The 12,995-nt window shown below is 41.6% G+C and overlaps 1 protein-coding gene across 1 annotated transcript in view; it reads right to left on the reverse strand.

Annotated features, from left to right (window-relative positions):
* Positions 1-12,995, reverse strand: part of PPP1R14C (protein phosphatase 1 regulatory inhibitor subunit 14C) — an 82,976-nt gene that overhangs the window by 2,036 nt on the left and 67,945 nt on the right. The gene's annotated exons all lie outside the window — the stretch shown is intronic.

Raw genomic sequence — 12,995 nt, forward strand, 5'->3', positions numbered from 1 at the left:
CTGCTGCTGCATTAAGTAATCCTACTTTCTCAACCATCGCCATACAAATGAGAAAATTAGTCTTCCAAACGTGCAAGAATTGTTAGGCCTACTGTATGTGCCAACCAAGGCAAAGGTGTGTGGTATGTTGAATTTCAAGGCCTGATCCTTGTTTTTCTGCGCGATTAGCCACCATTAGGGGTGCCTAGCAGCACTCCTCCAATTAAACTCATGTATAGCTTGAGTGTGTATGAGAGTGGGGGTGCGGAGGGGAAAATCAGTCGAGCCAGCTCAAGGATTATGGGTGCAAAGCAATTAAGTGCATCAGAAGTCTATTGCATAGGGAAATCTATGCTGAAACTAATACGAAAATTACTTTATCTGAAACAGGGCACATAACTAGCTTAGATAAAAATATAATTTGAGGCCAAGACATCATTAATAATTTTATGTAGATATCCAAAATCTAGAAATACTACAAAAGAAGTTAGATAACATATCTAATACCCATCTTCTACATCAACGCACTAGAGTAGACCTGAGCAAAGTGTGGTATGCACCGAACAGCCCAAGGGCTGTGTGCAGTGGAATACAGCACCAAGCAGCCGCTCTTCGCCTTTCCCGGATATCTGCATCTTCCGAATGCAGATACCGGGAAACATAATGATAGGACAGGCCATGCCCCACCATTGAGGCACTGCATCTCAGTGCGCAGCAGGCGTAATGGCGTCATATTGTGCCTCAGTAATGGAGCTGCAGGAGGACATGGGGTTAGGGAAGTAGCTTTTTTAATTTTTACACATCATTTCGCAGTAGGTGGTGGGGGAGGGGTGTTGACAATATTGTGCAAGGGGCTATGTTTGGACATCTGAGTGGCTGGATGTGTGGGTACATCATTCTGCAAGAGGCATAAACTAATATATAAAGCTCAATGTGTGTGTGTGCGTGTGTATGTCCGGGATTGGCATCTGCACATTCGTAGCTACAGCCACAAAATTTTGCCCAGTCACCGAGAGCGTCATAGGCTATGTTGTGAGGCAAAATTTTAACCCCGCGCGTTCCAATTCACCAAACAATTTCACCCCTATCTACATAATGGGGAAAAAGTGAATGGTAAAGTGTTGGAGGCAAATTGACAGCTGCCAGATGTGAACAAGGGGGACCTAAAGAATGAGAGCGATGGCACCAAAGAGTATATACCGTACAGTTGCTAAGGTGCGGCCCTGACATGGGATACTCACCACACACGGGGATATGAACACACAAAATGCGCCACACTACCACGTGCTTCAACACATACCACCGTCAGCACACATTTCACCACACATAAACCAACCTCGCCACATAAAAGTCGAAACTCAAAAGTCGCCACTCAAAATTCGCCACCATGTCCCAGAGCTGTTTAAAAGATGAAAAATGAGCTGTGATTGGTTGCTATCAGCAACAGTTTTCTATGCAGACAGTTGTGGTAACTGAGGCCTATTATTCTTATTATTTGTATGGTGTTATCAACCTTCTGTAAAGCTGGAAATAACACAATTTATTACCGTGCCAACACAGACCACCCTCTGACAGACTGCAGGGGGAGCCCAGTATCACACAGGATAGGATTAGATACACGGCTCAGCATTCAGTATCACATAGGATTATATACACAGCTCAGCAGTCAGTATCACACAGGATAAGGTTAGATACACAGCTGAGCAGTCAATAAAACACGATAGGATTAGATACACAGCTCAGCAGAAAGTATCACACAGGAGAGGATTAGGTGCACAGCTGAGCAGACATTATCACATAGGATAGGGTTAGATACACAGCTCAGAAACAGGATGTGCCAAAGGAGAGGACATTTTCATTCCAAGAATTCCACTCATTCCATCTGATTTGTTTTTTGATTTTAAAAGCCTCCAGTTTCCAGTTCAACTGCTATTTGCAATGTCCATTAACAATGCTCAGGGGCAGTCCTTGAAAGTAGTAGGGATCGATTTGCAATCTCCATGCTTTTCTCATGGTCAACTTTACGTGATCTGTTCAAGAGTGGGAACTGCCAAAAATCTGTTCATCTTTGCACCGAAAGGAAAAACCAAAAAGGTTTATCAAAAGGCTCTTGAATGAGTTGAAAATAAAATACTATCAAAACTTGGGTAATCGTTTAGTTAATTTGTGTTGCAAATGTGTAGTGTTGAATATATGATGTGAAATGTTTTTATGTGCAATATAATCATTATGTGTTATAACTAACCATAGTTGGTTACTATGCCCAGGCAATGCCGGGCTCTTCAGCTAGTACTGTATAAAATGGCTACGTATGGATATTCTGCTTGGGGGGGCTGTGGGTACATAATACTGTAGTGAGGTGTTGTGGGGACTGTGGGGCTTAATTGTATTTTACTCAAAATACAAGGGCTGGACAACAAGCTGTATGATTTACTGATTTAGGCAAACTTTCAACGCTGAAATCTCATCTCCCGAGATCTTGGTGCAGAGATCTTCATGTGCGCATGCGCCGCCCCCAGTGGCCATTTTCCTGAAGTCCAACGCATAGGAAACCATGGAACTGATGGGGCTTTGACCTTTCACAAAATGTCAGAGTTCCAGCAGCACCGGACACCTTAAGCACCGCCAGCCACCCCTTGATCCCAGCCTGCAGCAATGGTACCGATTTGGGGGGAAAAAAGTGAGTCTTACAAACCGAAAAAATACGGTATATTATGATTTTTAATTAGCTTCTACAGATATTACAGTAGGCCACACTAACTTGTATTATGTATTAGCAGCAACCAATAAACAGAATTACGTCTGACTAGTTTAGTTTTATTTGGATTTATATCACTTAATTTGGTATCATTTTTAACATTGAGAAGAATTAAGTTCAGCCCTCCACAACAGTCAAGGTATCTCATGTGGCCCCTTCGGAAAATTGCCCACCTCTGTGCTATAGAAATTCTGCAAGAACTTAAATTAAAAATGACTAACACTTTAAGTCATAAAATAAGAAAACTTTGTAACAACTGTGAAAACTGCTTCTTGCTCTGCCAGAATTGGTCATTATCAAAATTCTCAATTCTGATGTATAATCTGTATTCAGTGAAGACAGACTCTCCCATTACTGAGACAAACTCCTCAGTAGCCGCTGCCATCTTCTCTCTCAGTAATAGGAGAGTCTGTGTCTTCACTGAATGCAGATTATACATCAGAATTGAGGGTTTTGATAATGATCAATTCTGGCAGAGAGAGAAAAAAAAAAAAAAAACAGATTTCAAAGATATATCTAACAATAGTACACTTGAAAATCAAGAAACTTTGCAATAAATTAAAAAACACAGATTACTCTTTAAGCACATGAAAATACAGTGTTGTATTTGGACATAGAAGTCTGACATCAAGTAAGACATGGTGTGCTTGATTTTTGTCTACCCATTTTGCAATACGGAAAAAGTGCAAAATGCTACAAAAACCTAAAAATCAAGAAATATGAGATTGTATGGGAGCATTTTTTTTTTATTATGCACCTATAAATTTGGATGACAACTTAGTACTCATCCGCTTCGTTTTGTTTAATTTCGCTTTATATTTTCTTCTCCCCTCTTTACAGCTACACTGTGCACCATTAATTCAAATCTTATGCGCATAAAGTCAAATACTAAATTATCCAGCTATAGTCATTAATCCTTGTATTTTTCTGTCTTTAACTAAACACTCATTCTTGTAGGTCTATTTAGTTAAGGGAAGACATACAAATAATTTTTCATAGCAGAATACTATAAAAAATTTTTACAGTTGTAAATGACAGATGGAAATCTGTAATGTACAGAAGCTTGGAACAAAAATAACCCAGTTGTCACATCTCCAATCTGACAGCATGGTTTTATTAGCAGAATCCCAAATCAGACTCAAGAACAGCAAAAGCTAGGAACTCCGCAGCCCACATTGCTTTTAGCACTCAGATTTTATTAAATCACAGTATGAACCTGAAGTATTGGCTCATTCAGATCCTAATCACTATTCCTAATAAGTGGAAACACAGTATTTCATCATATTACCTAACCATGGTGCCAGTTAGGGAGTTAAAAATGCTCACTAGTCTATTAAGACAAAGGGCCCAATGCAAAGCTTTTACACCTACATATTCTGATGTAGAGTGCCTTGAAAAGTTACATTACTTTGGAGGTGGTAAAATGTGGAACTTTTGGTGTTCTTGTTCCAAAGTGGGCAGAGAAGGGACAGGGGCATGACGAGTGGTGGTGTTTTCTAGACCACAAGTCTAAGGCTGAGTGCAGACGTACCTTTTGGCCCTGCGGATTTTTCCGCGCAGAATGGAAGAAATCTGCAGGTCAAATGACCTGCATTTTTCCTGCGGATTTCTTCCATTTTTCATGCAGTTTTCCATCGCGGTTTTCCCCCTGCGGATTTGGTGACAGGGGAGATGGAAAACCGCACAAAAGAAGTAACATGCTGCGGATTTTGTACCACAGGAAGACCGCGCGGAAAAATCCGCAGCGTCTGCACAGCGTTTTTTTTTTCCATTGATTTTAAGGCTACTGTACATCACAATGCGGATATGCAGCGTTTCTGCGCGGTAAAATCCGCTGCGGAACCGCAGCAAATCTGCATCGTTTGCACACAGCCTTACTCCAGCGGGGACTGGAGTAGGATTTGTGGTGAGGTGCACACAGACATGCTTGAACGGCATAAGAGAAACATAAAAAAAACCACAACAATTGCTGAAAAAAAAAAAAATTGCTGAATTGCAAGTTGGTTCATTCTGCCTCAAAAATTGGAATCGAATGTGATCCAAAAAGGTTAACGTGCACAAAAATGGTATTAGCAAAAAAGTCAACTTGTCCTGCAAAAAAAATGGCATCCTTTAGTGTGCGATAGCAGCCCAGCATAGAAAAAAAAAAAAAAAAAAAAAAAAAAAAATATATATATAAATCTGGTATCACTAATCTCACCAACCTGTAGAATAAAGCCTCACATACTGCACAGTGAACAAAGAAAAAACTAAATGAATATAATTCTGAGCATATGTGTGTAAATCTCTGAAATACTTGATTCAGAAGGAACCCCTGGCATTAGATCCCCTATAAATGAGGCAAATGGGGGCACTGTGGACGCCGTCTGAGCTATGATCTGACAGTGTCTGCATTTTTATTCTTGAATAAAAGCACGGTTCGCCACAGTTTTATGCCCCTCTGAAAAGGAAACGCTGAACAGAGGCCAGATGGAGTCCATAGTAACTCTGCTGCCTCATAGTGAAAGGGCTTCACCGGAATTACATAATTTGGAGATTCAGATGGAAACCCTGAAGTCCTGAGCGTAGAGAACAGGATAAATGCGATCTCAGATGTTATGCTATATGTTCCCAATAAAAGCAAGTCCCGACTCAGGTCCATCTTCTATCATTGGAAATATAGGGGGCTTCCATTCGATTGGTAGCACAAAAGTTCTGAAACAGGGCTATGGCTCCACGCACCACCCCCCACAAAAAAAAAAAAAAAAAAAAAAAAAAAAAAGTCCTGCAGCAAATTTTTTGTTCCCGAATCCAAATGCCCACCCTTTCTGAGCCCTAGTGCACCTTAACCCCTTCATGACCAAGCCTATTTTGATCAGGCCATTTTTTGCAGTTCTGACCAGTGTCCCTTTATGAGGAAATAACTCTGGAACGCTTCAACAGATCCTAGCGATTCTTTTCGTGACATGTTGGGCTTCATGTTAGTGGTAAATTTAGATCGATAATTTTTGCGCTTGTGGAAAAAAAAATTCGGAAATTTGGCAAAAATTTAGCAATTTTAAAATATTGAATTTTTATTTGTTAAACCAGAGAGTTATGTGACACAAAATAGTTAATAAATAATATTTCCCACATATCTACATTACATCAGCACAATTTTGGAAACAAATTTTTTTTTTTTTTTGTTCGGAAGTTATAAAGGTAAGTTGACCAGCGATTTTTAATTTTTACAACAATTTACAAAACCATTTTCTTTTAGGGACCACTTCACATTTGAAGTCCCTTTGAGGGGGTCTATATGGCAGAAAATACCCAAAAGTGACACCATTCTAAAAACTGCACCCTCAAGCTACTCAAAACTACGTTCAAGAAGATTATTAACTCTTCACGTGATTCACAGGAACTAAAGCAAAGTGGAAGTAAAAAATGGACATTTTAATTTTTCAAACAAAAATTTTCTTTTAGCATCAATTTTTTCATTTTCACATGGGCAACAGGATAAAATGGATCCTAAAATTTCTTGGGCAATTGCTCCTGAGTACACCAATACCACATATGTGGTCATAAACCACTATTTGGGTGCACGGCAGTGCCCGGAAGGGAAGCAGCGCCATTGACTTTTTGAATGGAAAATTCGTTCCAATCGTTAGCGGATACCACGTCGCGTTTGGAGAGCTCCTGTGTGCCTAAACATTGGAACACCCCCACAAGTGACCCCTTTTTGGAAACTATACCCCCCCCAAGGAACTTATCTCTAGATGTGTGGGGAGCACTTTGAACCCCCAAGTGCTTCACAGAAGTTTAGAACGCAGAGTCCTGAAAATAAAATCATTTTTTCCCTAAAAAAAAAAGATTTTTTTAGATCGCGATTTTTTATTTTCACAAGGGTAACAGGAGAAACTGGACCCCAAAGGTTGTTATCCAGTTTGTCCCGAGTACGCTGGTACCCCATATGTGGGGGGGGGGGGGGAAACCACAGTTTGGGCACACGTTCGGGGCTTGGAAGGGAAGTAGTGACGTTTTGAAATGCCGACTTTGATGGTCTGCGGGCGTCATGTTACACTTGCAGAGCCTCTGATGTGCCTAAACAGTAGAAACCCCCCACAAGTGACCCCATTTTGGAAACTAGACCCCTCCAAGGAACTTCTCTAGATGTGTGGTGAGCACTTTTAACACTCAAGTGCTTCTCAGAAGTTTATAACGCAGAGCCGTGAAAATAAAAAAAAAATTTTTCCTCAAAATTATATTTTAGCCCACAATATTTTATTTTCACAAGGGTAAAAGGAGAAATTGGACCCCAAATGTTGTCCAGTTTGTCTCGAGTACGCTGGTACCCCATATGTTGGGTTAAACCACTGTTTCGGCGCATGGCAGAGCTCGGAAGGGAGGGAGTACTGTTTGACTTTTTGAACGTAAAATTGGCTGGAATCAATGGTGGCGCCATGTCATATTTGGAGACACCCCGATGTGTCTAAATAGTGGCAACCCCTCAATTCTAACTCAACCTCAACACACCCCTAACCATAACCTCAACACATCGCTAACCTAATCCCAACACACTTTAAAATGTAAAAGTATTTGCGTTAGTGATAACCACAAGAATAATGTTTCTCACTCATAAAAACCGGCTAGTGGTCATTTGCCAAATGTGAATAGTGTCTCTCCCTAAGGATTGTAGACTGATTGTCATACAACCAAATAAAATATTAAAATAAAATAATATTACTGACCTCCCTTATTATCTGAGAGGGTATAATAGAAAAAATGCGCTAGTCATGCAAATGAACAAACAGAATAAATAAAATTACTAACTACAAGGAAGTGAGTAATTGTCTATAAAATATAACCGCTCTCTCTCTCATGGAGGTATGTATAATTAAGCACACATGAAGCAGCGGGAGACGCTTTGGAGCCGATCACGTATCTCAACATGTAACTGACGTCACGCAAGGTCCTGTACCTTGCCGGCTCCAACCGCGTCTCCGGCTGCTTGCCCCTCAAATAACGGGCGGCATACCAGCGAGTGAACAGGGCGATTGCTACCGGCCGGAGCATCGTCCCCTATCACTTGGACCACATCAGAGGTGATCTCCTGGAATTTACCCAACTTTGCCCGTGACTTTTTTTCATCCATGCTTTTTTTCCCATCCACGCTACTTTCGGTATTGAGAAACACACCAGCATTGGACTTTATGAAAGTGAATCAGGAGAAAAGTCTACATGTGCGGAATCCAAGATCGATGATACCGCGCATAGTATGAACAGTCACTTGGACGGTTAGTATCACTCTCTCTGCATTTTAGTGAGAAGTATATTCATGTGTGCTTAATTATACATACCTCCATGAGAGAGAGAGCGGTTATAGACAATTACTCACTTCCTTGTAGTTAGTAATTTTATTTATTCTATTTGTTTATTTGAATGACTAGCGCATTTTTTCTATTATACCCTCTCAGATAATAAGGGAGGTCAGTAATATTATTTTATTTGGTTGTATGTCAATCACTCTACAATCCTTAGGGAGAGACACTATTCACATTTGGCAAATGACCACTAGCCAGTTTTTATGAGTGAGAAACATTCATGTGGGCATCACTAGCGCAAATACTTTTACATTTTTAATTGTTTTATTATTCAGACAAAAAGGTGGTATTGTCTGTCAATTTGCAGCTGTTATACACCTACGCAGCGCCACTGGTTTTTTTATATAACTAATCCCAACACACCCCTAACCCCAATTTCAACCCCAACGGAAAAATAAACTATTGGCAAACTAAGAAATTAAACAGTTTTCCTCCCATTATCCCTTTTGAAAATTAAAAATTTGGAACAAAAGCAACTGTGTGTGTAGGCAATTTTCCATTTACTCAAGTCTGAGTTGATTGAGGGTTATAAATGCTCACTGCACCTCTAGATAAATCCCTCACAAGGTGTAATTTTCAAAATTGGGTCACTTGTGGGGGGCTTCTGGTGTTTAGGCATGCGAGGGGCTTTTCAAATGTGACATGGCATCCAAGGAAATAGGGATGAGCGAATAGCTTCGCATAAGTCCATTTCCAAATAGCTATAGCGTTTACCAAATAGCTGCATCGGTAACCTGGAGCGCTCCTGATAATCAGGTGTCCGGCACCACAGCTGCATATGTTGCAGCTGTGTGACAGTCACAACACATGCATGAAGAGCCTGTTTGTTGGGCTGTCCATGCATATATTATGACTGTCACACAGCCGTTAACGGAAATATAGGGTGCTTCCACGTTGCTGCTAGTACAAAGGCTCTGGAAAAGCGTTATGGCTACTCACCCCCCCTATAAGAAATTCTCCGCTCCCAAGTTCAAATGCCCCCCTCCCTTCTGAGACCCAGAGTGTACCTAAACCATATATATCATTCACATGTTTGGCATTTCTGTAGTGATGAGAGCCCACCTAATTTATGGGTGCATGCCTTCAGAAGCATGAGCTGGGCATAACTTACTGGTGACTGCAACGTATAGGCCACTACAGCGTCCCATCACTACAATGGCAGTTTGCAATTTTCACTCGGCAACATCCACTGCTGCCTGTTTCTGGAAAACACTTGTGTAGTAATGATTTTGACTCCATTTGTAGATAAATTCCCAAAGGGGTGTCATTTCCAAACTGGGGTCACTTGAAAAGGGGGGGGGGGGGGGGGAACTCTGCTATTTAAGGGCTCTTTATATTGAGCCCGGAAATAATTCTATTAAAATTTGTTCTCCAAGAGTCAAATAGCGCTCCGTCCCTCCAGAATCTTGCCGTGTGGATAAGCAGTACTGTACAGCCACGTATGGGGTATTGCCACATTCTGCACAAAGTGTGAAATTTTGATACCATTTTTACCCATTTCCCAGTGTGAAAATGTAAAATCTGGGGCTAAAAATTGTTTTGTGGTAAAAATGTAATTATTTTTTCTTCACTGCCCAATGGTATCAAATTCTGTGACATATGTGGTGTTATGATCACTGCACCCGTAGATGAACTCCTTGAGAGGTGTAGTTTGTAAAATATGGTCACTTACGGGGTTTCTGCTGTTCTGGCACCTCAGGGGCTCCGCAAATGTGACATGGTCCCCCCTCAAACCAATGCAGCAAAACCAGCACTGTAATATGGTGCTCTTTCCCCTTTTGCGCTTTGCACTATGCCTCAAAAGTAGTTTTCAACCACTAATGGGTATTGATGTACACCGGAGAATTGGCACAAATTTAGGGGACCATTTTTTTCTTGTTACCCTTGAGAAAATAAAAATTCAGGCTAAAATAACATTTTTTGTGGAAAAAATGTGTTTAATTTTCACGGCTCAACATTATAAATTTCAGTGAAGTCCCTGAGGCTTCAAGGTGCTCACCACACATCTAGATAAAGTCCTTGAGAGGTCTAGTTTCCAAAATGGGGTAATTTGTGGGGGGTTTCTACTGTTTAGTCACCTCAGGGGCTCGGCTCTCCAAAGCCAAAGGCAACATGGTGTCAGCTATTGATTCAAGCCAATTTTGTATTCCAAAAGTCAAATGGCGCTTCTTCCCCTCCAAGCCCTGCCGTGCACTCAAATAGTTTTTTTCCCCACATACCGTATTTTTCGCTTTATAAGACGCACTTTTGTTCCCCCAAATTTTGGGGGAAAGTAGGGGGTGCGTCTTATAATCCGAATATACGGGGGAGGGGGTGTGTGTGTAATATATATATATATATATATATATATATATATATACACACACACACACACACACACATACACACTGCAGGGTCCAGGGGAGGTGGGGGCAGCTTTGGAGCGGTGCTGTGAGCTGGTAAAAGCTGCCGGAGGGAGCCTTTGATCTCCTGCTCCCGCTCATATAATATGCACTGCCGCTGTCCATCACCATGGTGCTGAAACCGCACTACGGTGACTGGCTGGGGGAGCGGCGCATATTATAGCTGCCTGCGCCCTCCTTTGATCGCACATGATCCTCTGTGTTAGATATCGCCCCCATGCTGCTGCCCATAGTAAAATAAAAACCTCTTTCCTTACCTCCTCCAGCGCTGATCTCCCAGTGTCTCGGCTGCCGCTGTCATCAGGCACGCAGAGATGATATCACTCTGCTGTGCTGATCACATGACCGGCACTGAGAACCAGGAAGTGGAGGAGGAGCTCAACCACACTGAGGGAGACACGAGGAGGGACAGCGCTGAGAAGGTAAGGAAAGAGTTTATTTTACTAAAAGCAGCAGTATGGAGGCGATATCTAACACAGGGGGCCAGTGTGCCAGCCACAGGGGGCCAGTGTGCCAGCCACAGGGGGCCAGTGTGCCAGCCACAGGGGGCCAGTGTGCCAGCCACAGGGGGCCAGTGTGCCAGCCACAGGGGGGCTATATTCAATATAAGGTGGCCATATCCAGATTAAGGGGGCTAATTTTAGGATGGGGGGCTATGAGGGACATATACCCTATATGATTTGTTAGACGGACACTGGCATTATAAGACGGACCCCATTTATTAAAAAATTCTCTATTCCTTCACCACATTTGGGGGTGTGTCTTATAATCAGGTGCATCTTATAAAGCGAAAAATACGGTATGTGGTATCGGCATACTCAGGAGAAATCTCACAACAAGTTTTATGGTACATTTTCTTCCGTTACCCTTTTGAAAATGGATAAAATGGTGATAAAAATAATTTTTGGGGGGAAAAAGTGAAATGTTAATTTTTTCCTTCCACATTCCATTAATTCTTGTGAAGTACCTGAAGGATTAATAAACTTCTTGAATGTGGTTTTGAGCACCTTGAGGGGTGCAGTTTTTAGAATGGTGTCACTTTTGGGCATTTTCTTTCAAATAGACCCCTCAATGTGACTTCAAAAGTGATGTGGTCCCTAAAAAAAAAAAAAATCAAACGTTTTCCTCTGAAAGTTTATTTCAGTCAAAAATATACCTACCGAATATATAAAAGAGTATAAGCGAAGCTTTTCAGCACTTTTTTCTGAAAATTAGGTGCCTCGGCTCATACTAGAGTATATATGTAACTTTAAGGCTATGAGCACACGTGTGGAATTCCCACGGAAAAATACGCAGCATTAGCACAGCATGTGCGGAATGCCATAGGATGCATTTTTTTTGCGTTTTCGCAGCAAAATCACGTGTTTAAAAACGCGAGAACGCAAAAAAAAAACCCTACATGTGAACTCTGCCTAAATCCAGACTGATGCACAGTACCCGTAAAACAAGCAGCATATAGCAGTTGTCAGGTCCTCTATAAAAAAAAAAAAAAAAAAAGTGGTAAAAATGCCTTTAAAATGCAGGCATTGATGGCTTCAAGTATTATAAATAATGTTTTAGAAAGTTATAAATGGTGTAAGTTGCAGTTTGTCTGACAATTTGTTAATGCCACAATAAGAGCTTTAAGGCAGTGTGCACACGCTGCAGATTCACCTGCGGTTTTTCCGCGCGGAACCGCAGGTAAAGTGCCCTGCAGTTTGGTCTGCGGTTTCACACCTCTACTATGTTAGGCCTCTTTCACACTTCAGTTTTTTACAATCAGTCACAATCCGCCAGGTTTTGAAAAAACGGATCCGCAATTTTCTTTTGAGGATCCGTTTTTTTCCCCATTGACTTCCATTAATGGCGGATTGTGACGGATTGCCGTCCGTTGCATCCGTTTTTTTTGTGGTTCCGCCAAAAGTTGCTGTCTGTCACCATCCTCAAAGATTTCAAAACGGAGCTTGCAACATTTTTTTCCTCTGGCGGATCCTCCAGAGACTGATTTAACCCCAAATTCTTTCTGGGTGCCGAACAAAAAAAACCTCTCTCTCTCTCTCTCTCTCTCGGATGCGATTCCTTTAAAATTCTTCATTAGTCGGATCCGTCAAAAAAACGGACGGGTGGCATCCGTTGTCATCAGTACTAAAACGGATCCGCCCTTTTGGTGGATATTGACTGATGCAAAAAACTGAAGTGTGAAAGAGGCCTTAAAGGTGTGAAACCGCTGCGGAAACCGCCCAAACAATTGACACGCTGCGGTTTGTAAACCGCGCGGAAAAAAACCACACCATCAGCACAGCGTTTTTGAAAACCCATAGGGTTTCATTGTACTGTACTTGGTCTGCGGAACAGCTGCGTTTCCACAGGGCCAAAACCGCTGCGGAAACGCAGCAGAATCCGCACCGTGTGCACATCATCTCTATAGTTTGAGATGAATTACATCAGCTCTCCATTCAACTAGCTTAACATTTCAGTACATAAATAGAGGTGAGAAGGTGATAATACAAGTGGTTTACTTGTGTTCTACAAATT

This window comes from Dendrobates tinctorius, unplaced genomic scaffold (genome assembly GCF_039654945.1).
Source record: "Dendrobates tinctorius isolate UK_male_01 unplaced genomic scaffold, ASM3965494v1 ptg000250l, whole genome shotgun sequence".
Taxonomy (NCBI): domain Eukaryota; kingdom Metazoa; phylum Chordata; class Amphibia; order Anura; family Dendrobatidae; genus Dendrobates; species Dendrobates tinctorius.